General features: G+C 40.4%; 1 protein-coding gene across 1 annotated transcript in view; it reads left to right on the top strand.

The window, feature by feature from the left end:
• Positions 1 to 24077, top strand: part of slc25a36a (solute carrier family 25 member 36a) — an 89867-nt gene that overhangs the window by 11559 nt on the left and 54231 nt on the right. The gene's annotated exons all lie outside the window — the stretch shown is intronic.

The raw sequence follows: 24077 nt of genomic DNA, 5'->3' as shown, positions 1-24077 counted from the left end.
TGATAAATCCCTCTGCTAGAGGCACTGTGATTACTTCCCACAGTGCCCTAGGATACACTTGATCAGGTCCTAAAGATTTTCCCATCCTTATTTTTTCAGGCCTCCAACACCACTGGATGTTTTCAAGACATAAATATTTATTTCACTTGAGTTCCCCAGTCTCCATGTCTTTCTCTCTAGCAAAAAATGACATGAAATATGTTTAGTATCTCTACATTTCCTGTGATTGTACCCATACCTGACCTCATTGATCCTTTAAGGAGCCCGATTGTGTCTCTAGTTGCTGTTTTGCTGTTAACATACTTGTACCATTGCTTTGGGAGATATGGTTAAGGATAATCCAATGTTATCTTCTATCCCCTTTGTGCTCTCCTGATTTTCCTCTGAAGAATGCTCCTATATCCCTTATACTTTTGTGATTCTCTTGAGCCTTTACCTATATATGTGCAGCCTCCTTATTTTTGACCAGAGCCTCAATATCTTTATTCATCCATTGTTCTTGTACTCTTACAAGCCGACCTTCACTCTCACAGGAACATAATGTCTCTGAAGTCTTGTTTTCTCACTTGTGAAAGTCAGTCATCCTTTTACCTGTGAATCAACTACTCCAATCAACTTTTGAAAGTTCATGTACTGTACTGTCAAAATTTGCCTTACTCCATTAAAACTTTGACCTTTTATGTAAGGTCTATCCTTTTCCATAACTTTTAAAATTAATAGAATTAACACTTCAGTCACTTGTGCTGCCTTATTTTCCCAAGAGGAGGTCAGGTTTTGTTCCTTCTCTAGAAGATATATCAACATTTTGAGAAAGAAAGTCTTCTTGAACACATTTAATAAATTTTTCACAGTCCAAGCCCTTAACACAATATCGGTGCCAGTCTATGTTTGTCGGTGCCAGTCTATGTTTGAAAAGTTTAAATCCCCTCTGATTAGAATCCTATTATTCTGAGATATATCTGAAATCTCCTATATATTTGCTCATTAGTTTCCTACTGGCTATTCGGGGGTAGGGTGGGAACGTTGGCGGGGGAGGGGGAACTTGTAGTATTCAGGTCATTTTGCTATAACACGTGCTTTGTAAACGAGAATTCGCTATAAACACGATTGATGAATTGAGGACACTTTCTCGTGCAAACTTTTAAAACGTGGCTGTAATGCCAAGACATCGCCAACACTTTAAGCGCTATTTCTAAAGCATAATTTTTCCATAACAATGGGTTGCAAGAGAACCATCACATTATAGAAGAACTACCTGTATTCCCATAATGGTGGTCAACCCCTTCTTATTTCTGAGTTCCACCCAAATAGCTTCACTGGATAATCCCTCAGAAATATCCCCTCAAATTACAGCAGTGACGTTTTCCAAACCAAATGTAGCACTTTCCCCTCCCCTCTTGTCTCCTTTTTTATCCTTCCTACAGCATTTAAATCCCAGAACATTAAAATGCCAGTCTAGTCCCTCCCTCAGCCATGTTTCTATAATATAAAAGATGTCCCAGACCTTTGTTCTCGTATATGCCCTGAGTTCATCTGTAAGACACCTTTTATTGAAATAAATGCAGGCTAATTCTTCAGTGTTAGCGCACTCTTGCTAGCCTTTTCTAAATAATTTGCTGTCTTTTAACTTCTGAACCATCCTCATCTGTCTTTGTATTCTCACCACTACTTAGGATCCACCCCCACCTCACACCACTGTCCCCAAGTGTCAAGGTGCCCAAATAGAATTAGCAAATCTCCCCTCCAGTTCAGGTGAAACATGCCCCTTTTGGAAAAGGTATTTCTGCCCCGATTGCTGGGACTCTTGCTGAGATATTTGTATCATTGTCACATGTGTGGTGCCGGAAGACTGGAGGTTGGCTCACATGGTGCCACTGTTTAAGAAAGGTGGTAACGACAGGCCAGGTAACTATAGACCAATGAGCCTGATGTCGGTGGTGGACAAGTTGTTGAAGGGAATCCTGAGGGACAGGATGTACATGTAGTTGGAAAGGCAAGGACTGATTAGGGATAGTCAACGTGGCTTTGTGCGCAGGAAATCATGTCTCTCAAACTTGATAGAGTTTTTTGAAGAAGTAACAAAGAGGATTGATGAGGGCAGAGCTGTAGATGTGATCTATATGGACTTCAGAAAGGTGTTCGACAAGGTTCCCCATTGGAGACTGAATAGCAAGGTTAGACCTCATGGAATACAGGGAGAACTAGCCATTTGGATACAGAATTGGATCAAAGAAAGAAGACAGGTGGTGGTGGAGGATTATTGATTAATTTTACAGTATCTCTGATCATTTACTTTTGTCACATGCCAATTAGACAGCCCTGAAACTTTAGATTAAATTAAACTTGAATAGTCTGTTTGAAATGTTTAAAAAATTTTGCACATTTTGGTCGAGGAAAAATATAAATTGAATTAGTCATGGATGCATAGCACGGAAACAGACCCTTTGGTCCAACTCGTCCATGCCGACCAAGTATTGCAACCCAATCTAGTCCCACCTACCTGACCCATATCCCTCCAAACTCTTCCTATTCATATACCCATCCAGGTGCCTTTTTAAATGTTGAAACATTACTAGACTTCACCACTTCCTCTGGCAGCTCATTTCATATACTTACCACCCTCTCTGTGAAAACGTTGTCCCTTACATCTCTCATATCTTTCCCCTCTCACCCTAAACCTATGCCCTCTAGTTCTGGTCACCCCCCCCCCCCCCCCCCACCCAGGGAATAGACTTTGTCTATTTATCCTATCCATGCCCCTCATAATTTTATAAACCTCCTATAAGGTCACCCCTCAGCCTCCAATGCTCCAGGGTAAACGGCCCTAGCCGATTCAACCACCTCCTATAGCTCAAATCCTCCAACCCTGACAACATCCTTGTAAATCTTTTCTGAACCCTTTCAAGTTTCACAACATCTTTCCGATAGGAAGGAGACCAGAATTGCACGCAATATTCCAACAGTGACCGAACCAATGTCCTGTACAGCCGTAACATGACCTCCCAACTCCTGTACTCAGTACTCTGACCAATAAAAGCATATCAAACGCCTTCCTCACTATCCTATCTACCTGTGACTCCACTTTCGAGGAGCTATGAACCTGCACTCCAAGGTGTTTGTTCAGCAGCACTCCCTAGGACTTTATCATTAAGTGTATGAATCCTGCTAAGATTTGTTTTCCCAAAATGCAGCGCCTCACATTTATTTAAATTAAACTCCATCTGCCACTTCTCAACCAATTGGCCAATCTGGTCAAGATACTGTTGTAATCTGAGGTAACCTCCTTCGCTGTCCACTACACCTCCAATTCTGGTGTCATTTGCAAACTTACTATACCTATTATGCTCACATCCAAATCATTCATATAAATGATGAAAAGTAGTTGACCCAGTACCGATCCTTGTGGCACTCCACTGGTCAATCCACTTGCCAGTCTGAAAAACAACCCTCCACCAACACCCTCTGTCTTCTACCTTTGAGCCAGTTCTGTATCCAAATGGCGAGTACTCCCTGTATTCCGAGATCTAACCTTGCTCCCCAGTCTCCCATGGAGAATCTTGTCTAACGCCTTACTGAAGTCCATATAGATCACATCTACCGCTCTGCCCTCATCAATCCTCTTTGTTACTTCACAAAACTCAGTCAAGTTTGAGACATGATTTCCCACTCACAAAGCCATGTTGACTATCCCTAATCAGTCCTTGCCTTTCCAAATGCATGTACATCCTGTCCCTCGGGATTCCCTCCAACAACTTGTCCACCACCGACATCAGGCTCATTTGTCTTTGTTCCCTGGCTTGTCCTCACCACCCTTCTTAAACAGTGACACCACTTAGCCAACATCCAGTCATCCGGCACCTCACATGTGACTATCGATGATACAAATATCTCAGCAAGAGGCCCAGCCATCACTTCCCTAGCTTCCCACAGAATTCTAGGGTACACCTGATCAGGTCCTGGGGATTTATCCACTTTTGTGCATTTCAAGACATCCAGCACATCCTCTGTAATCTGGACACCTTTTATTCAAGAGGTCACCATCTATTTCCCTACATTCTATATCTTCCATGTCCTTTTCCACAGTAAGTACTGATGCAAAACACTGGTTCAGTATCTGCCCCATCTCCTGCAGCTCCATACACAGGCTGTCTTGCTGATCTTTGAGGGGCCCTGTGCTCTCTGTAGTTACCATTTTGTCCTTAATGTGTTTGTAAAAACCCTTTGAATTCTCCTTAACTCTGTTTGCCAAAGTTATCTCATGTCATCTCTTTGCCCTCCTGATTTCCCTCTTAAGTATACTCCTACTACCTTTATACTCTTCTAACGATTCACTCGATCTATCCTGTCTGTACCTGACATCTGCTTCCTTTTTCTTAACCAGATCCTCAATTTCCTTAGCCATTCAGCATTCCCTATACCTACCAGACTTTCCTTTCACCCTTACAGGAATATACTGCCTCTGGACTCTCGTTATCTCTCTTCTGAAGGCTTCCCATTTTTCAGCTGTCCCTTTACCTGCGAAAATCTGTGCCAATCAAGCTTTTGAAAGTTCTTGCCTAGTACCGTCAAAATTAGCCTTCCTCCAAGTTAAACTTCAACTTTTCGATCTGGTCTATCCTTTTCCATCACTATTTTGAAACTATTAGAATTATGGTCGCTGGCCCCAAAGTGCTCCCACACTGACATCTCAGTCACCTGCCCTGCCTTATTTCCCAAGAGTAGGTCAAGCTTTGCACCTTCTCTTGTAAGTACATTGACATATTGAATCAGAAAGTTTTCTTGTACACACTTATCAAAGTCTTCTCCATCTAAACCCTTAACACTATGGCAGTCCCAGTCTATAGAGTCATAGAGATGTGCAAGCATGGAAACAGACCCTTCGGTCCAACCTGTCCATGCCGACCAGATATCCCAACCCAATCTAGTCCCACCTGACCCATATCCCTCCAAACCCTTCCTATTCATATACCCATCCAAATGCCTCTTAAATGTTGCAATTGTACCAGCCTCCACCACATCCTCTGGCAGCTCATTCCATATAAGTACCACCCTCTGTGTGAAAAAGCTGCCCCTTGGGTCTCCTTTATATCTTTCCCCTCTCGCCCTAAATCTATGCCCTCTAGTTCTGGACTCCCCGACCCCAGGGAAAAGATTTTGTCTATTTATCCTATCCATGCCCCTCATAATTTTGTAAACCTCTATAAGGTCACCCCTCAGCCCCAGCCTGTTCAGCCTCTCACTGTAGCTCAGATCCTCGATCCCTGGCAACATCCTTGTAAATCTTTTCTGAATTCTTTCAAGTTTCACAACATCTTTCTGATAGGAAGGAGACCAGAATTGCACGCAATATTCCAACAGTGGCCTAACCAATGTCCTGTACAGCCGCAACATCTCCTAACTCCGTACTCTGACCAATTAAGGAAAGCATACCAAACGCCGCCTTCACTATCCTATCTACTTGCAACTCCACTTTCAAGGAGCTATGAACCTGCACTCCAAGGTCTCTTTGTTCAGCAACACTCCCTCGGACCTTACCATTAAGTGTATAAGTCCTGCTAAGATTTGCTTTCCCAAAATGCAGCACCTTGCATTTAACTGAATTAAACTCCATCTACCACTTCTCAGCCCACTGGCCCATCTGGTCCACATCCTGTTGTAATCTGAGGTAACCCTCTTCACTGTCCACTACACCTGTAATTTTGGTGTCATCTCCAAACTTACTAACTGTATCTCTTATGCTCGCATCCAAATCATTTATGTAAATGACAAAAATGTTTGGAAAGTTTAAAATCCCCAACCATAACCACCCTATTTTTCTTACAGATAGCTGAGATCTCCTTACAAATTTGTTTCTCAATTTCCCTCTATTAGGGGGTCTATAATACAATCCCAACAAGGTGATTATCCCTTTCTCATATCTGTTCAACCCAAATAATTTTCCTAGATGTATTTCTGGGAATATCCTCCCTCAGTACAGCTATAATGCTATCCCTTATCAAAAATGCCAGTCTCCCTCCTCTCGTCTCCCTTTCTGTCCTAGCATCTGTGTCCTGGAACATTTAAGCTGCCAGTCCTGTCCATCCCTGAGCCACGTTTCTGTAATTGCTATGATATCCCAGTCCCATGTTCCTAACCATGCTCTGAGTTAATCTGCCTTCCCTGTTGGGCCTCTTGCATTGAAATAAATGCAGTTTAATTAATCAGTCCTACCTTTTTCTCTACTTTGTCCCTGCCTGCCCTGACTTTTTGTTTGTTTTTTTTGACTCGCCTTTGTTCTCACCTATACCAGTCTCGGATTGAAATTTTTCCTCACTATTTCCTTGCCGGTATATTAGTCCCCTTCCAATTTAGGTGCAAACTGTCCTTCTTGTACAAGTCACCTCTATCCTTAAATATGAATCCTTCTCCCATACACCAGCTCCTCAGCCATGCATTCATCTGCTCTATCCCCCTATTCCTGCCCTCACTAGCTCATAGCACCGGGAGTAATCTAGATATTACCACTCTCAGGGGCCTCCTTTTTAAATTCCTGCCTAACTCTCTGTAATCTCTCTCCAGAATCTCAACCTTTTTTCTTACTGTATCGTTGGTTCCAATATGTACAATGACCTCCTGCTAGACCCTCTCCACCTTGAGAACACTCTGCATCCTCTCTGAGACATCCTTGATCTTGGCACCAGGGAAGAAACACACCATGCTGGCCACAGAAACATCTGTCTGTACCTTGGACTAGAGTGCCCCCTAATACAATCGATCGCTTGGAACCCGATGTACCTCTCATTTCATTAGCGCCAGTCTCAATACCAGAAACTTGGCTGTGCGTGCTATATTCCTCTGAGAATCCATCGCCCCTTACATTTTCCAAAGCAGCATACTTGTTTGAAATGGGGATAGCCACAGAAGACTCCTGCACTACCTGCTTTCCTCTCTTACCTTTCCTGAAGTTAACCCATCTATGTGACAGTATTTGAGACTTTCCTCACCTTCCTATAACTGCCATCCATCACATCCCCTTGCTCTTGTAAATTCCTAATTAGCTCTCCAACCAATCCATTCGATCTGATATGATTCGCAACCAATGGCATTTATTGCAGATATAATCCTCAGTAACTCGTAAACTCTCCCTAAACTCCCACATCGGACAAGAGCATATCATTCTCGTAAAGGCCATTTTTGCTTCTTTCAATCCAAAGACCTGTACAAAACACTGCTCCTGGTTAAATTAATACTTATGGCTTATATTTTAAGTTTAATCAAGAGACATACCTCAATAAAACATAATCAAGAAAAAACCCACTACTCACTACTGCAGACTTATTTTAAGGTCGTGCTTAAAATCCACTTGCTTCTGTGCTGTGACCTTTCCCAAACAGGTTCCTCCAAGATCAGTTGTGAATTTTATTGTTTTTTAAATTTTCCCAGACGCACTCCAATGTCCAGCAATACATGAATTCAACAGCAAAGGCTGTCAGTTAGCAATGTGGGACTCTGTCCTCACCACGTGCATCCTTTCTCTGTTCTTCTGCCTTTTTTCCAAAAGTTCCAAAACAATGCAACATCATATAAAACAGTTATTGCTGCTCCTGGAATTTGAGGAAATCACCTTCAGCACCTAAAACACCTCAAGTAAAGGAGCAGCTGTTAGAGCTACAGATGTTTCTTGTCCTCCATCTTGGATTACTCAGAATCCTCAATCATTTCAATTTGCATTCAGAAAAGATTGAAATCATAAAGTTTCAGCCAGTTCGCCCATAGAACCTGCTTGTCAATAAGTCAGATCATGATTGAATTGATTATGCTCCAAACTGCACTTGCTTACCTGTCGTCTCCTATTCACCCCTCTACCCTTAACTGCATTCATCAACCAAAATAATTGGTTGATGAATGGTGTAAGAAAACTGCCAAGGCTAACAACCCTCTGAGGAAAGAAATTCCTCCATCTCCATTTGTGTTTAGATGGTCACCCCTTCGCTTTTAAACTGTGCTCCAGAGTTCCAGATTTTCCCACAAAAGGAAACATGCTCTCTGCATCAATCCAAACAAGTTCATTCATCCATCATGTTGTGTTTGATCTATCATTCTTAACTTGAATGAAAGTTAGGAAAGCTTGCTCAACCTTTCCTAACAATACGATCCCTTCACCTTGTAAACCTTCTCGGGACTTGCACTCCAGTGCAAGTATATCCTTTAAGGAGACCAAAGCTGTATATGATATCCAGGTTATGGTTTCACCAATGTCGTGTTTAACATTTTGTGATTCATGTACCAGTACCTGCATTCTACAGACCCTCTTCATGTATACACTATACATTTTTATTCTTCCTGCCAAATTTCCCATTTTCCTCATTATTATCCATGTACCTTTTTTTTTGCCACCTCTGTCGTCTTATTACTATGCCTTTGGAAACTCACTATCCTTCTCGCAAATTGTTTTCTTATGTGTCTTCAGGCCTCCCAGTACCAGGATTTATCAGATGTCTTTTGGAAATTCAAATAGTGCCTAGAGTTCCTGTTTTTATCCACCCTGATTGTTACTTCCTCAAAGAGCATTCAAATACAATTTTCCTTTCACAAAACCTGTTCATTGTATTATGATTTTCTATATGTTCTGCTACTAACTCAATTATTCTCACATTTTCCTATTAAGCATCTGTTCATGAAAATAAACATTGAAACAATAAAGGAAAATAAATAAGTACCAGAACGGATCAAGATTTGTAGGGCTGAGACAAAAAGGTGAGAAAGTGACCCAGAGACCCAGCATTGGCTTGATGGACCAAGTGGTCTCATGTGCTATAACTCTTCTGTGATGCTTTAGTTATTAATTTCTGGCCACAAGGCCTCACCCTGACTGCAGTGTTGTTTTAGGCACTGCAAATTCCATTGTTTCATCCATAACCTCCCTTCCCTCAGCATGTCAGAGGTAGGAATGTTCAATGATGAGTATGTTAAGTATCATTTGTGAGGACTCAATTTTTAAAGTAGGTGGTGTCTGTATGCCTTGAGACACAAACAAAATTCAGACGGGCTGACTAATGGCAAGTAAGGATCATATAATACAAGTAGTAATGATCATCTCCAGCAGGAAGGAATCTAACCATCTTCCTTTGAAATCCTACAGTTTTAGTATTGCTGAATTGCCTACCATCACGTTCTGGAGTCTACCATTGACCAGAAATTGAACTGGACAAGCCATGTTTGCAAGTTAGCAAGGTTAGATCTCGTGGAATGCAAGGAGAACTAGCTATTTGGATACAGGAGAAAGTGAGGTCTGCAGATGCTGGAGATCAAAGTTGAAACTTTATTGCTGGAACAGCACAGCAGGTCAGGCAGCATCCAGGGAACAGGAGATTCGACGTTTCGGGCACAGGCCCTTCTTCAGGAATCCTGAAGAAGGGCCTGTGCCCGAAACGTCGAATCTCCTGTTCCCTGGATGCTGCCTGACCTGCTGTGCTGTTCCAGCAATAAAGTTTCAACTATTTGGATACAGAACTGGCTCAAAGGTAAAAGACAGAGGGTGGTGCTATAGAGTTGTTTTTCGGACTGGAGGCCTGTGACCAGTGGAATCCCACAAGGATCAGTGCTGAGTCCACTACTTTTCTTCATTTATATGAATGATTTGGATGTGAGAAGAGGAATAGTTAGTAAGTTTGCAGATGACATCAAAATTGGAGGCGTAGGGGACAGTGAAGCAGGTTAGCTCAAATTACAACAGGATCTTAATCAGATGGGCCAGTGGGCTGAGAAATGGCAGATGGAGTTTAATTTAGATAAATGCAAGGTGCTGCATTTTGGGAAAGCAAATCTTCGCAGGACTTCTGCGCTTAATGGTTAGGTCCGAGGGAATGTTGCTGAACAAAGAGACCTTGGAGTGCAGGTTCATAGCTCCTTGGAAGTGGAGTCGCAGGTCGATAGGGTAGTGAAGAAGGCATTTGATATGCTTTCTTTTATTAGTCAGGGTATTGAGTACAGGAGTTGGGAGGTCATGGTGCAGCTATACAGGACATTGGTTAGGCTACTGTTGGAATATTGCATGCAGTTCTGGTCTCCTTCCTATCGGAAAGATGTTGTGAAACTTGAAAGGGTTCAGAAAAGATTTACAAGGATGTTGCCAGGGTTGGAAGATTTGAGCTATAGGAAGAGGTTGAATAGGCTAGGGCTGTTTCCCTGGAGTGTCGGAGGCTGAGTGATGACCTTATGGAGGTTTGTAAAATTGAGGGACATGGATAGGATAAATAGATAAAGTCTTTTCCCTGGGGTGGGTGAGTCCAGTACTAGAGGGCATAGGTTTAGGGTGAAAGGGGAAAGATATAAGAGACCTAAGGGGCAACCTTTTCAACCTGTGTGGAATAAGCTGCCAGAGGAAGTGGTGAAGTCTAGTACAGTTTCTACATTTTAAAAGGCATCTGAATGGATATATGAATAGGAAGGGTTTGGCAGGATATGGGCCAGGTGCTGGCAGGTGGGACTACATTGGGTTGGGCTATCTGGTCGGCATGGATGGGTTGGACTGAAAGGGTCTATTTCCATGCTGTATGTCTCTATGACTCTGACAGATTTTGGATTAGCTGTCCTCTGATTTCCTATCGTCCCCATATGAATGATGTCACATTTGTAGCTTTCCAATCTGAAATTCTTTCCAGAATTTTGGTATTTAGCCAATGCATCCCCTACTTCTGTGGCTGTTCCTTTTTAAGATGTGTACTGAGACCATCCGGTCCAGGTTTAGTTTTGTTATTTTTCTCTCCAGTAGATTTTGATTTTTTTTAAAATGTCCACTTTTTTTGTTTGCTTTTGATAATCTTGGATATTTTTGCCTTTTCAATTAGAAGGATACTTGTTCGAAACTGTTTTGCCTTTTTTCATTCTCATTGTTTCCCGCTCTTTAAAGTGACCAAAACATACTGTTAGTACAATTTTTGGTTTTATATACTTGTTGAAACCTTTGCTAGTTTTGCTGATTTTTTTCCTTGTCGTCCAATTTTTCTCTTTGATCATTATTTTCTTGATTTCTAAGATATTCCCAATGTACTAGCTTACTAACAAATTTTGCAAGTTTGTCCCTCTTTCCTCGCCAAATTTAATGCTATCCTTGGATTACCTTCTTAGCCATAAATGATGCATTCTTAGCCATTTTTGTCAATGCAATATTTTTACAAATAGTGATGTTATCTCTTTAAATGTCTACTAGTCCTTTTTCTACCATGCTTTAAACCTACTATTACAGTAAATTTTAATCAAGTCTCTCATTTTACTCTCTTATTTCTTCATTTAAACTTTTAAGACATTAGCTTATTTGGGATCAAATTTCTCAGCCTCAAACTGAATGTACTCTTCACCATATTATGCTCACTCTTACCTTTTTTAATGTTAAGTAAGTTTAATAATGTTTCATTGCACATGGTCGGATCTGAAATGGCACAGAATTCATCCCTTGGGCTACCTTTTCCAATTTGATTAATTTTAACTCAGGATAAAAATCTTATCTCCACATACCATTAATACATTGTTATTTCTGAATCTAGGTCCTTCCTCATTACTGTGTACTGATCCTCCTTTAATTAATAGAAATGCCCCATCTTTTTTTTGCTTTCCTCGTGACTTTCTAAAATATCAAATACCCTAGAATATTCAATTCCCAGCTGTGGTTATATTGGAACCATCTCTGTTACAGCAATTCATTTTTCTATTTGTCTACTAAGCTGTCCATCTTTTGATTAAATGTTGTGTGTATGTTGGTAAAGAATATATAAATGTCTTTTGTGTTTAAATCACTTGATGTGTCCATTTGCAGGTGCACTCTTATGTTTGGAAGTTTTTTTCCTACGTGCCATGCTCCAATTATCACTTCCTGCATTACCCTCCTGCTGTACAGCTTATTCCTTTGCCTTTTTTTAATTTGTCAAATCTGCCCTAGCATGAACTCTCCCTACAATTTAGTTCTAAAGCTCTCTTCAAACATGATCAGCATTTAGGGCATCTAATTTATGTTTACTTGAAATGTGTTGTTAAGCTTTATAAATTTATTAATGCACAGTTTTTGAATGGGGAAATTATATCTGTTTAGTACTCTGCATAGTTTACCACATTTTTTAAAGTTTTAGCATGCGAGGATTAAAATGACAAAATTGTGCATGTCTCCAACTATCATTTCCACCTGACCACACAGTTGTGAAATTGACTGACTTAAGCCAATTATTTTTCCATTGAACTTTCACCAGTGACGTCTGACTTCAAACTTGTTCAGGCTCGTGAGCAGGCAATTTGCTCTGACTTTTTTTTTGGGACCTACGTAAAATAACATTGAGCAATCTGTCCACCTCCTAGTGGACTTAGCAACAGTTACTGTTTTGTGGACTTAACCTGAATCAGGTTACAGCATGAAAGATATGGGAAGTGACAAACTATCATTCTACAGGTCATTCTGCTATAATAAGTGTTTCATTAATGCAAATTTGCTGTAATGTAATTGACGAATTAGGGGCACTGTTTCTAAAGTGCAAATGTTTACAATGTGTTCGTTGTAATGCAGCTACATTGCCAACACAAAATGCTGATTCTAAAGCATGATTTTTATATAATGTGGGGTTGCACAAAAATGTAATCATTGCTTTATAGAAGAAATACTTGTATTGTTTTTGGGACAGAGTAACATGAGCTAGATCTTAACCATATGATACCTGAACCCACAATGAGGCGTATTAATGTTCTTTTTTATGTAGTGTTCCATTTCCTAGCTTAACATTATCAAAGCATAGTTTTAGTTAGAGACCAGAATAATTGACTTTATTGCTTGATATTGCATATGATGTGGAGGTGTCAGTGTTGGACTGAGGTCAGCATAGTTAGAAATTACACAGGTTTTGAGTCATTAATATGTAGGAATTGATAAAATATCATGTGGATTGACTGCCTACAGATTGTGCGCTGTTTGAATATGTGTATTTGCAGATACATTCTATTTTGTTCATAAAGTGCACAATCTGTGAGCAGTCAGTCCATGTGACATTTTATCAATTCCTACTTTGGAAATAGAACTAGTCTGACTCCAGATTGGGATACAGACAGACTCTAACCTCACACCTTTTAATGCATTGTCTGAGCTGGGATGTAACTTTTTTAGTAAAACCTTAAGTTATTTCGGTAATGTGACTTGAAAGAAATTCTGGTGTTTACATATAAATGAATCAACCTGCAACCCATTTTAAAAGGTGAAAGAGTTAACCGGAATCTAGGTTTGTCCAATGTATGGCATCAGTTGACGCTATGATCTTTTGCTATCAATTGTCCTCTGATCCTGCTCCACTAGCTATCTGATAAAGGAGCAGTGCTGTGAAAGCTTGTACTTCCAAATAAACCTGTTGGACTATAACTTGGTATGGTGTGATTTTTAACTTTCCATTGCATATACATTGGTGCAAAATGTTTTTTTTTTCTGTCTGCATTGCAATAATCAAGATAATGTCTTTTTTTGAGTAGCACACGTAAGTTTTTATTTGTCTGTGGCTCTAAGGTATCTGATCTGCATGAATTATAATGTTGGAGGATGGGTGCAGTGTGATACGATGAGAAAGAAGGAAGAAAGGTTCAATTGCACATTCATTTAGGTGTACAATCATGATGCTATAAATACTCTGAAATGAATGGACAATGACAGTAAGATAACTTAATTGTTGACCTCTAACTCGCTATTCAAATTTGAATGGCGAGTTACCACAGCCAGTTTTCATCCTCTTAATTTCCTCTTAACAGCAGACTTTCCTTTAAAATTTTATTTCAAATCAAATGCCTATTTTTAACCTATTAAGTATACACTAATGGCTGCACATGTACATGTAAGTGTATTCCTATTATGTCTAACTGTAAAGAGCCCCATTGTTTGAACATGTCTTGTGAAGAACAGGAGCTGTTTTATTCAACATTTTTAGACAGCATATGCAGAAATTGTGAAAGGTCAGTTTATCATTATAACTGGCAATAACAATTCTAGCTTTGTTTTTTTTTTGATTTCCATTTATTACTCCTCTTCAGAAAATAATAAGGTAAAGCTTCAAACATGTTGGAAGATCTCCACTACTTAGTCAGCTGCTCTTTATATGGGAACTGCAGTGAGTGCTGGTTACTTGTGCCATGAATTAGATCCTAGTAGCATCTAATTCTTTTTATCACATCACCCACAAACATTAACTTTATGCCAGAGGCCCCAAGATAGACAAACAAAAACATCATTTGCTGTCTAAAGAGGGGAGGGGGTACTGAAGCCAACTACAGTGTACCTCCAACTATTCTTGTTATGAGTAGCAAGAATTCAGTCTGAAAGCTTTAAGGGGCAGTAATGTATCAGGCATTCTGACAATCTATTTTCTGAATTCACTTTTTTTTTTAAGAAAAGGTCTTGTTGAAATACTTATTTCACTTTGCCAATTAATGAAAATGTTAAGAACATGGGACAATTGCTAATCATCATCTTCATTTGTCCCCATTTCATTTGTCCTCCACCACTTCCTCTGGTAGTACATGCAGGCACCACCCTTTGTGTGAAAAAGTTGCTCTTTAGGTCCCTTTTTAAATCTTTCCTCTCACCCTGAACTTGTGCCCACTAGTCCTGGACTCCCCCTATCCTAGGGAAAAGACCTTCTCTATTTACCCTATTCATGCCCCCTCATGATTTTATAAACCTCTATCAAGTCACCCCTCAGCCTCTGCTCCAGGTAAAACATCCCGAGCCTATTCAACCTCTCCCAATAGCATAAACCCACCAACCCTGGCAGCATCCTTGTAAGTCTTTTTCTGAACCCTTGCAAGTGTTACAACATCCTTCTGACAGGAGGGAAACCAGAGTTGCACACAGTACTCCAAAGGTGGCCTAACCAATGCCCTACACAGCCGCAACATGATCTCCCAACTCCAATACTTGATGATCTGAGCAATAAAGGAAAGCATACCAAACGTCGTCTTCACTAAAGGAGACCAAAAGAGAGTGTGCTGGAAAATCTCAGCAGGTCAAGCAGCATCTGCAAGGAGAGGAAAAAGAAAACTGACGTTTCTAGTCTAACTGATCCTTTGGCAAGTCGTCTTCACTATCCTATCTACCTGCAACTCCACTTTCAGGGAGCAATGATCCTGCACTCCAAGGTCTCTTTGTTTAGCAACACTCCCCAGGACCTTACCATTAAATGTATAAGTCCTGCTGAGATTTGCTTTCCCAAAATGCAGCACCTCGCATTTAACTAAATTAAATTCCCTCTACCACTTCTTGGCCCATCTGACCAAGATCCTGTTGTAATCTGAGGTCACATTCACTGTCCACTACACCTCCAATTTTGGTGTAATCTGCAAACTTAGTATACCTCCTATGTTTACATCCATATCATGCATTTCAATGATGAAAAACAGTAGACCCAGAGACAATCCTTGTGGCTGGTCACAGGCCTTCAGTCTGAAAAGCAGTCCTCCATCACCACCCTGTCTTCTACCTTTGAGATTTGTTCTGTATCAAAATGACTAGGTCTCCCTGTATTCCATGTGATCTAACCTTGCTAACCAGTCTGCCACGAGGAACCTTGTCGAGTCCTTGAAGTCCAAATTGATAGCATCCACTACTCTGCCCTCATCAGTCCTCTTTTGTAACTTCAAAAAACTCAATGAAATTTTTGAGACAACGTGCACAAAGCCATGTTGACTATCCCTCCTTTCCAAATACATATAAATCCTGTTCCTCAGGATTCCTTCCAACAATGTGCCATCCACTGATGTCAGACTCATGGGTCTATAGTTCCCTGACTTTTCCTTACCACCTTTGTTAAATAGTGGCACTATGTTAGCCAACCTCCAGTCTTCTGTCACCTCATCTGTGACTATCAGTGATTCTAAATATCTCAGCAAGTGGATCAGCTTCCCACAGAGTTCTAGGGTACACCTGATCAGGTTCTGGGGATTTATCCACCTTTTTGTTTTTAGACATCCAGCACCACCACCTCTTGTATGGACACTTCAACATGTCACCATCTATTTCCCCATGTTCTGTATCTTCCAATTCCTCTCCACAGTAAAGACTGGTGCAAAGACTCGTTCAATATCTCCCCTCCTGCAGTTCCACACATAGGCTGCCTTGCTGATCTTTGAGGTGTCCTGTACTCTCCCTGGTTACCTTTTTTGTCCTTAATGTATTTATAAAATCCCTTTGTCAAATAGGGTGAAAGAGAATCCAATGTTATCTCATGTCCCGTCCCTTTTATGCCTTCCTAATTTTCCTCTTAAGTTTGTTCCAACTGTCTTTATACTCTACTAAGGACTCACTCGATCTCTCCTGTCTATACCTGATGTGTGCTTCCTTCTTTATCTTGACCCAAACCTCAATTTCTCTAGTCGTCCAGCATTCCCTACACCGAGCAACCTTGCCTCTCACCCGAACAGGAACAATCTTTTTGATTTTTTTAATTTGATTGACTTAGGTTTTTGTGGAAGCTTTGATTATTGCATATGTTCTAAATGTTTAAGTATTTCATTTGTAAAATAGTGTATTTTGTCCAATGTAAACCTTCCTGTACAAGAATAAATTGACAGGTGTCCATTTAACTGCAGAAAGATAGTCTCGTCCTCCAGCATTTTGTGCTCTTCAAGGGATTATTTCTTGAATAATTAATTATTTAATAGACACTTTATTTTCTAATTTCTTTATTTCTGCTATTGATTAAATTTGCTGGTTTCCAATTTTGACATGTTTTTATTTTGCAAAAAGGAAACTAGTTTTCCACGTAACCATTTTAACCTTGTGAATTACCTTCAGTTTTAATTCTTTGATTTTTGAAGGCATATGAGCTGTACTTGTAATTATTGGTATGGAATTCACTTATCGTCAAATTTTTGTTACAAAATGTTCATTTTTTTAAATTGTGCAATTTGTTTTGTATTTTAGTACATAGTTTTATTACGTCATGGCCATAATTGTTAAATTGTACATTTCATTCTCTAATCTACTTTTGAGGGCTACCAGTGGTGCATCCAGTTGCTTAAACAGAACATGATGAAAGAAAAAGCAATGCTTTTGAACAAGATGTTTATTCAGCACATACGGCGGGGAAAACACTTAGTGTGTAATATTTCATTTGAACTGAACTGCTTTGGCCTTTAAAATTTTCCTATTCACGAGAAATTCTGTTTCTGTTTAGCAAACTTATGGTTTGTTTAGATTTTCAGTTTCTCAAAGCAAATCTTTGTTTTATCTAACAAGATTACACCACCTCCCACCCTGCCCCCTGTGAAAATGCCATCCCATATTCCCAATTCCTTCGCCTCTGTCGCATCTCCTCCCAGGAGGACCAATTCCAATACCAAACAACCCAGATGGCCTCTTCCTTCAAAGACTGCAATTTCCCCTCAGACGTGGTTGACGATGCTCTCCACTGCATTTCCTCCACCGCATCTCCTCCACTTCCCGCTCCTTTGCCCTTGAACCCTGCCCCTCCAATCACCACCAGGACAGAACCCCACTGGTCCTCACCAACCACCCCATCAACTCCAGATACATCGTATCATCCAAACAGACCCCACCACTAAGGATATATTTCCCTCCCCTCACCTATCAGCGTTCTGGAAAGACCACTCCCTCCCTCGTCAGGTCCGCTCCACCCCCAGCACCTTCCCCTGCAACCGCAAGAAATGCAAAACTTGCGCCCACACCTCCCCCCTCACTTCCCTCCAAGGCCCCAAGGGATCCTTCCATATCCGTCACAAATTCACCTGCATCTCCACACACATCATTTACTGCACCCGATGTAGCCTCCTCTACATTGGGGAGACAGGCCGCCTACTTGAGGAATGTTTCAGAGAACACCTCTGGGACACCCGCACCAACCAACCCAACCGCCCCATGGCTGAACACTTTAACTCCCTTTCCCACTCCGCCAAGGACATGCAGGTCCTTGGCCTCCTCCATCGCCAGACTATGGCAACACGACGCCTGGAGGAGGAGCACCTCATCTTCCACTTAGGAACCCTCCAACCACAAGGGATGAATGCAGATTTCTCCAGCTTCCTCATTTTCTCCCCCACCCACCCTTATCTCAGTCCCAACCCTCGGACTCAGCACCGCCTTCTTGACCTGCAATCTTCTTCCCGACCTCTCCGCCCGCACCCCCTCTCCGGCCTTTCACACTCACCTTAACCTCCTTCCACCTATTGCATTCCCAACGCCCCTCTCCCAAGTCCCTCCTCCCTACCATTTATCTTAGCCTGCTTGGCACACCCTCCTCATTCCTGAAGAAGAGCTTTTTATGCCCAAAACATGATTCTCCTGCTCCTTGGATGCTGCCTGACCTGCTACACTTTTCCAGCTACACACATTTTTCAGCTTTATGTAACAAGTGTTCTGACCAGAGTCAAGTAAAACTGCAATTTTCCAATTGGTGCAACATATTAAAATGTGAGGAAACTATGACCTCTCTCGCATTTAGACTGAGATTTGCTTTAGATTTTGCTTTTTAATTCATAGTGCCTCCTAGATCAGGACTGTTACCAACTTAAGAATTTTACTATACTTTAGAACATATATTGTCTTCACTAAGAAATTGTTGATCTTAAGCGTTATCTTAATTTATTCCATGCTGTGTCTCTGTCATCAGTGCTTCAAATGAAGTCTGTTTTAAGAGCACATGCAAAACAATTCACTGTTTGGAAAGTTCAGTATTTTAATGCACATCTTTGGATGAACGATACAGTATGAATCACTGGGTTGGAGGTGCTCTATTTAGCCTACCACACTAAAAGGATCCAGAGTTAATTTTGTTACTCTCTGAGGCAACACTTTGCTCAAAATGTCCTTTTGACTGGTCTTTGGCTAAGAAGATATATTATTTTATTAGTAATTCATGGTTTTATTAGTGCAGTGCATTACACTATATCAGAACATGATCACAGAAGTTAAACTTCAGAACTTTAACTGTTCATAGATTGAAAGAAGCAGCAATAACTGTCAAGATAAACATGTACAGGAATTGGAAAGCAATTAGCCATGTCAGGAAGGAGGAGTTGAAGCTACATGAATAAAACTGTTTTAACAATGGCTTGATAAATGTCTGCCTTATGTCACAAGGACAACTAATTGCCTTGCAGAAAAAATTAAGGAGTTAATCACTGGAAAGCTGTTTTGTCAAACATTCAGTCAATGCTGAATTTAACAAGGAAGCTATTTCTGAAAAGGCAAGCTGCAGATTTCCAGTATTTTGGATGAAAGAATCCACAGGATCATCAATAATGTCACACCACAAACTTGAAGGATGGAAAATTTGTGCAACAGTTCAGCTCTCGGATTCTTCAGGAGCAGAATACCGGAGAACAATGCTGCATATAGTTCAAACCCTGGACCGAGGAAAGAGACTTGGTTGGTGTTGAAGTCGATTATGGGATAATGGCCACCTGAGTTGTGAAACTTAAGTTGCTAACTTGAAGGGGTCTTATTTTGGTTGCTCCATGCAATCAAGTTTAAATAATTGTTTCAGTATTGGATTATTTGTGAAGTTTGCTAATAAGTAGAGTTAAATGGAGCTTGTGGTACTTTACACACAACAATAATTGCCTTTCCTGGGTTGGCTTCAACAAGTGACTTTAAGTTGCTGTGAAATTGAACCTACCAGCCTTGTATTTTCAAATCCAACCTGACCCTGGTTTGAGGGTAGCAGCCCCATATGACGGTCAGGGTTCAAGTGCATGGATGAGGATAGAGGCAATTGAAATAATACCTTTTTTCAGGTTCAGTTTGAATCCTTAATTTTTGTATTATTGAATGTGGTATTGAAACTTTGCTTTGAAATTATGGCAGGCAATCAACCTGAGTAGGTCAAATGGGTTGCTTCCTCACTGTAGGGAACCTGTGATGATGAGGATCTCCCATTAAGTCTACACTGACACTCTGAAGAGCATCCGAACCAGACCTACCCTGACCCTGTATTTCCCATGGGAAATACCTCTAGTCTTCACATCCCTGGACATTGTGGGCAATTTAGCATTGCCAATCCACCTAACCTGCACATACTTCGATTGTGGGAGGAAGCTGCAGCATGTGGCAGAAACCCATGCAGACAAAGGGAGAATGTACAAACTCCCAGAGTTTCAAGGGTGGAATCAAACTGTCCCTGGCATTGTGAAGGAGCAGTGCTAGCAACTGAGCCACTGTGCAGCCCTTAATTGAGGAATATTTGAATAAGAAGTTGCCAAATGAGATTGACAAGAATGAAGGGCTTGGCTTATGAAGAGCAGTTTGAGGACTCTGGCCTGTACTTTATGGAGTTTAGAAGGATGGGAGAGGAGAGAAAAGAAATTTCATTGTAACTTGCAGAATACTGAGAGGCCTTGGTTGAATGGATGTGGGGAAGAGGCCTTCACTAGTAGGAGTGACGAGGACCCAAGGGCTCGGGCTCAGACTCAGAATGAAGGGGCAAGCCTTTGGAAATGAGATGATGGAGGAATTTATTCAGCTGGAGTGGTGAGTCCGTGGAATTCCTTGCTGCAGAAGTTATGCAGAGGCCAAATTGTTCTCTATATTTAAGGCAGACAGATGTGAAGAAGGCAAACGTAAGGACTGCAGATGCTGGAAATCTGAGTCTAGATTAGTGGTGTTGGAAAAGCACAGGTCAGGCAGCATCTAAGGAGCAGGAGGTCTTTTGCCTGAAACACTGATTTTCCTGCTCCTCTGATGCTGCCTGACCAGCTGTGCTTTTCCAGCACCACTCTAATCTAGGTATAAAGAAGGGTCTAAACAATGACTGCAGATGCTGGAAACCAGATTCTGGATTAGTGGTGCTGGAAGAGCACAGCAGTTCAGGCAGCATCCGAGGACAGGCAAAATCCAAGGACAGGCAACATCGACGTTTCGGGCAAAAGCCCTTCATCAGGAATAACTTGATGAAGGGCTTTTGCCCGAAACGTCGATGTTGCCTGTCCTCGGATTTTGCCTGTCCTCAGATGCTGCCTGAACTGCTGTGCTCTTCCAGCACCACTAATCCAGAATAAAAAAGGGTCTATCAACCCAAAATATTTATTCTGAATTCTTGCCACAGGTGCTGCCAAACCTACTGGACTTTTCCAACAATTTCTAATTTTTGTTTCTGAATTAAAGCACCCACAATTATTTAGCTATTTGTTTGTTTATTAAGGTTCTTGATTAGTAAGGGAGTCGAAGGTTTTGGAGAGAAGACCGGAGAATTGGATTGAGAAACACATGGAGTGGTGATATTAATTTGCTTCTGCTGACCTGCAGGAAATTGGATGCCCTGAGGCTATGGTGGGATGCCTCTGACATACCAGTAGATTGAAAGGAATTTAGATTCCCATCCCTTGCCATTCAGAGCCAATTACATGGCCATCTCTTTATTCAGAGATAATTTACATTTGCATCATGATCCTATTCAAAATCAATAAGGACATTACAGTTGGAATTTTGACTACTCCCTGTAGTTTTTTAAAAAAAAATTCACAACAGACTTGGCCATTAAGGGACGATTTACATTATATTGTTTCTGGAAATTGATGTGGTCACTGCCTTGTGTCTTTAGGTGCATGTGACTGTTGGAGTGACTGGGGGTTGTCTTGTGGACACTACTGACTGTGATGTGAAGATTTTGTATAAAGGAAGAACTGTTTCCTTTGTTCGGAGAGACCTCTTGACACACTGCGAGCATGGCCAAGAGTGTTAAGAGTTTGTCCAGTTTGTACTGTAATTGCTTAATAAAATTTGGTGGTTGTTCACAGAAGTTGGCGTATTGCAGTTGCATCAAGTGTGCAAGAATCTAAAGAAAAAACTTAGCAAACTTAATGGCTTAATTCTGTTCCTATTTCTTAAGATCTGTGGTTCCATTTCCTCAGGAATGGTGACCCTCCAGTAGAATGCACCACAGTCATGTCTTTCTAATGAGAGAGCAGCCCTATGATCCTCTGGGAATATGACAACTTCATTTTTATTTTTTTAACCTACACAGCTGACTACTTGTGCCATCCCCAAGTAGTACAGCTGGATTTATGGAACATGTTCCCTTCAGCGCTCTGTTCTGCAGAGAGTGACAATAATTGATGACCAACGCATCTACATGTGAAGTCTAGGACAGGTTAAGAAGGCACAACAACACTTTGCTGAGGCAGCTCAGGAAATTTTGCATGTCCATAATGACCCTCACCAACTTCTACAGAAGCATAATTGAAAGCATGCTGTCTGGGTGCATAACTGGCTGGTATGGCAACTGCTCACTCAGGACAGAAAGAAACTACAGAAGGTGGTGTGCACAGCCCAGACCATCACAGAAGCTAACCTTCCATCCATGGACTCTGTTTACACAGCTCGCTACTGCAAAAAGACTGCCAATATCATCAAAGACCCATTGCACCCCAGTACGGATTGCCTCCAACTTCTTCTGTCAACCTGAACATGCACCAGCAGGTTCAAGAACAGCTTCTTGGCTATTTATTAGACTAATGAATGGACTCCCAAGCCTCAGTTGATCTTGCTAACATTGATCTCACCTATTGCAATTAACCGATATGCCTCTGTCTAAATTTTTTTTTAATGTCTATATCCTTGCTTATTTGATCTGCCTAGTACTGCTGTAAGCAAAGCTTTTCTGTATGCCAATGCATGTGTCAATAAATAAAAATCAATCTATCACTCTCCAATTGTAAGTTTCTTCAATTTGTTACATATTTTACTTAAAAAAGCTCAAAATTTATGTTCAAAGTTAATTCAGAAAAATCCAATTTTGTAAACTACCTTTACAACCCCCACAACGCTTTTTTTAATGTTTGTGCATTGTGCTTAGAATGAGACTACAGATAATGTACAATGTAAAAGTTGTTTTTTGTTTTGCACTACAATTTAATCAAATTAGGCATTGATTGTTCATAATTGTATTAGACTTGAGAAAAACTCAAGTTCAGTGGGAAGATATGCACAGTTGATTTCCTCATTCTAAATTTTAAATAAGATCAAATACTGTATATCTTAAACTGCAAATGGCATTGGAAATTTTATTAGTTTATATGACACATTTGTCTTCTGTCTTTCTGTGGTCACTGTTCTGTGACCTAGTGCAGATTTATTGTGGTGTTTTTTTTTGAATAAGGGATCTAATGTTGAATAAGTCCCCTTTTTGTCCATGCAAGGAAAACAGGGTTCCATCCTGATAAGATCTACTAACAGTTTGGGTGTATTTCTTATTTTGTAAATGCGTAATTGTACAGTATTTTGTTTCGTACGAATGCCGAATACTGCTGTTGTTGAAAATCTGAAATAAAACCGAAACTAAGGCTCAAAAAAATTTGAAACATTAACTAATCTCTCTCCCCTTGTTGCCAGGTTGAGTTTCTCCAGTTTTTTTTCAATGTACTGTGCTGACTGGCTGTTTTCCAAAATTATCTTTAACCTGTCTGTCTCCTTTTTTTTTTATTTTTGGAATTTTTTGGCTTTGTATGCTCTGCTGTTCATTGTACATTGAGTCACTTCTGGAATCTTGAATTGTGTAATTTGATTTTAAGTAAGAAATACTGTCCTATGTTGCATACACATAAAATGGACTTAATACATATGTCAATGTCCAGACAAATAGATAATTTAAATTTGATCTTTATTATACTGTTAGGGCTATTTATGTATTTATGGTATGCATATGAAACTCAGACCATGATTGTATAATTTTAAATGAATTAGGAAATCATTCATTCGCTGTACTAGCTTTAATTTTAATTCTGTTATTAAGCCTCTGCATGCAAATGAAAATTGGTTATCTTCAGGAAATCATCTGAACAGTATTCATTGTAAAGGATTGAAGCTAGTCAATCAGGCAGTCATCTTGTACTGCATGTAAATTCACAGGTTTTTTTTGCTGCAACCTTTTTTTAACTCTTGGATGCTCAGTTCAAAACTCTCATTTGTTTCTCTGTACCCTGGAATATTATTGTAATAAAACAGTTTGTTTATCAGGGAAATTTTGACACTTGAGGTAGATGGTGTGTGAAATATGTAGTGCTTGTTGACCTCAAATTTTAATCACTGGTCATTCCTCAAACAACATGAAAACTGCTAAAAGATCAGT

Source organism: Chiloscyllium plagiosum, chromosome 13, assembly GCF_004010195.1.
Source record: "Chiloscyllium plagiosum isolate BGI_BamShark_2017 chromosome 13, ASM401019v2, whole genome shotgun sequence".
Lineage (NCBI taxonomy): Eukaryota > Metazoa > Chordata > Chondrichthyes > Orectolobiformes > Hemiscylliidae > Chiloscyllium > Chiloscyllium plagiosum.
This window is presented reverse-complemented; position numbering and strand designations above follow the sequence as displayed.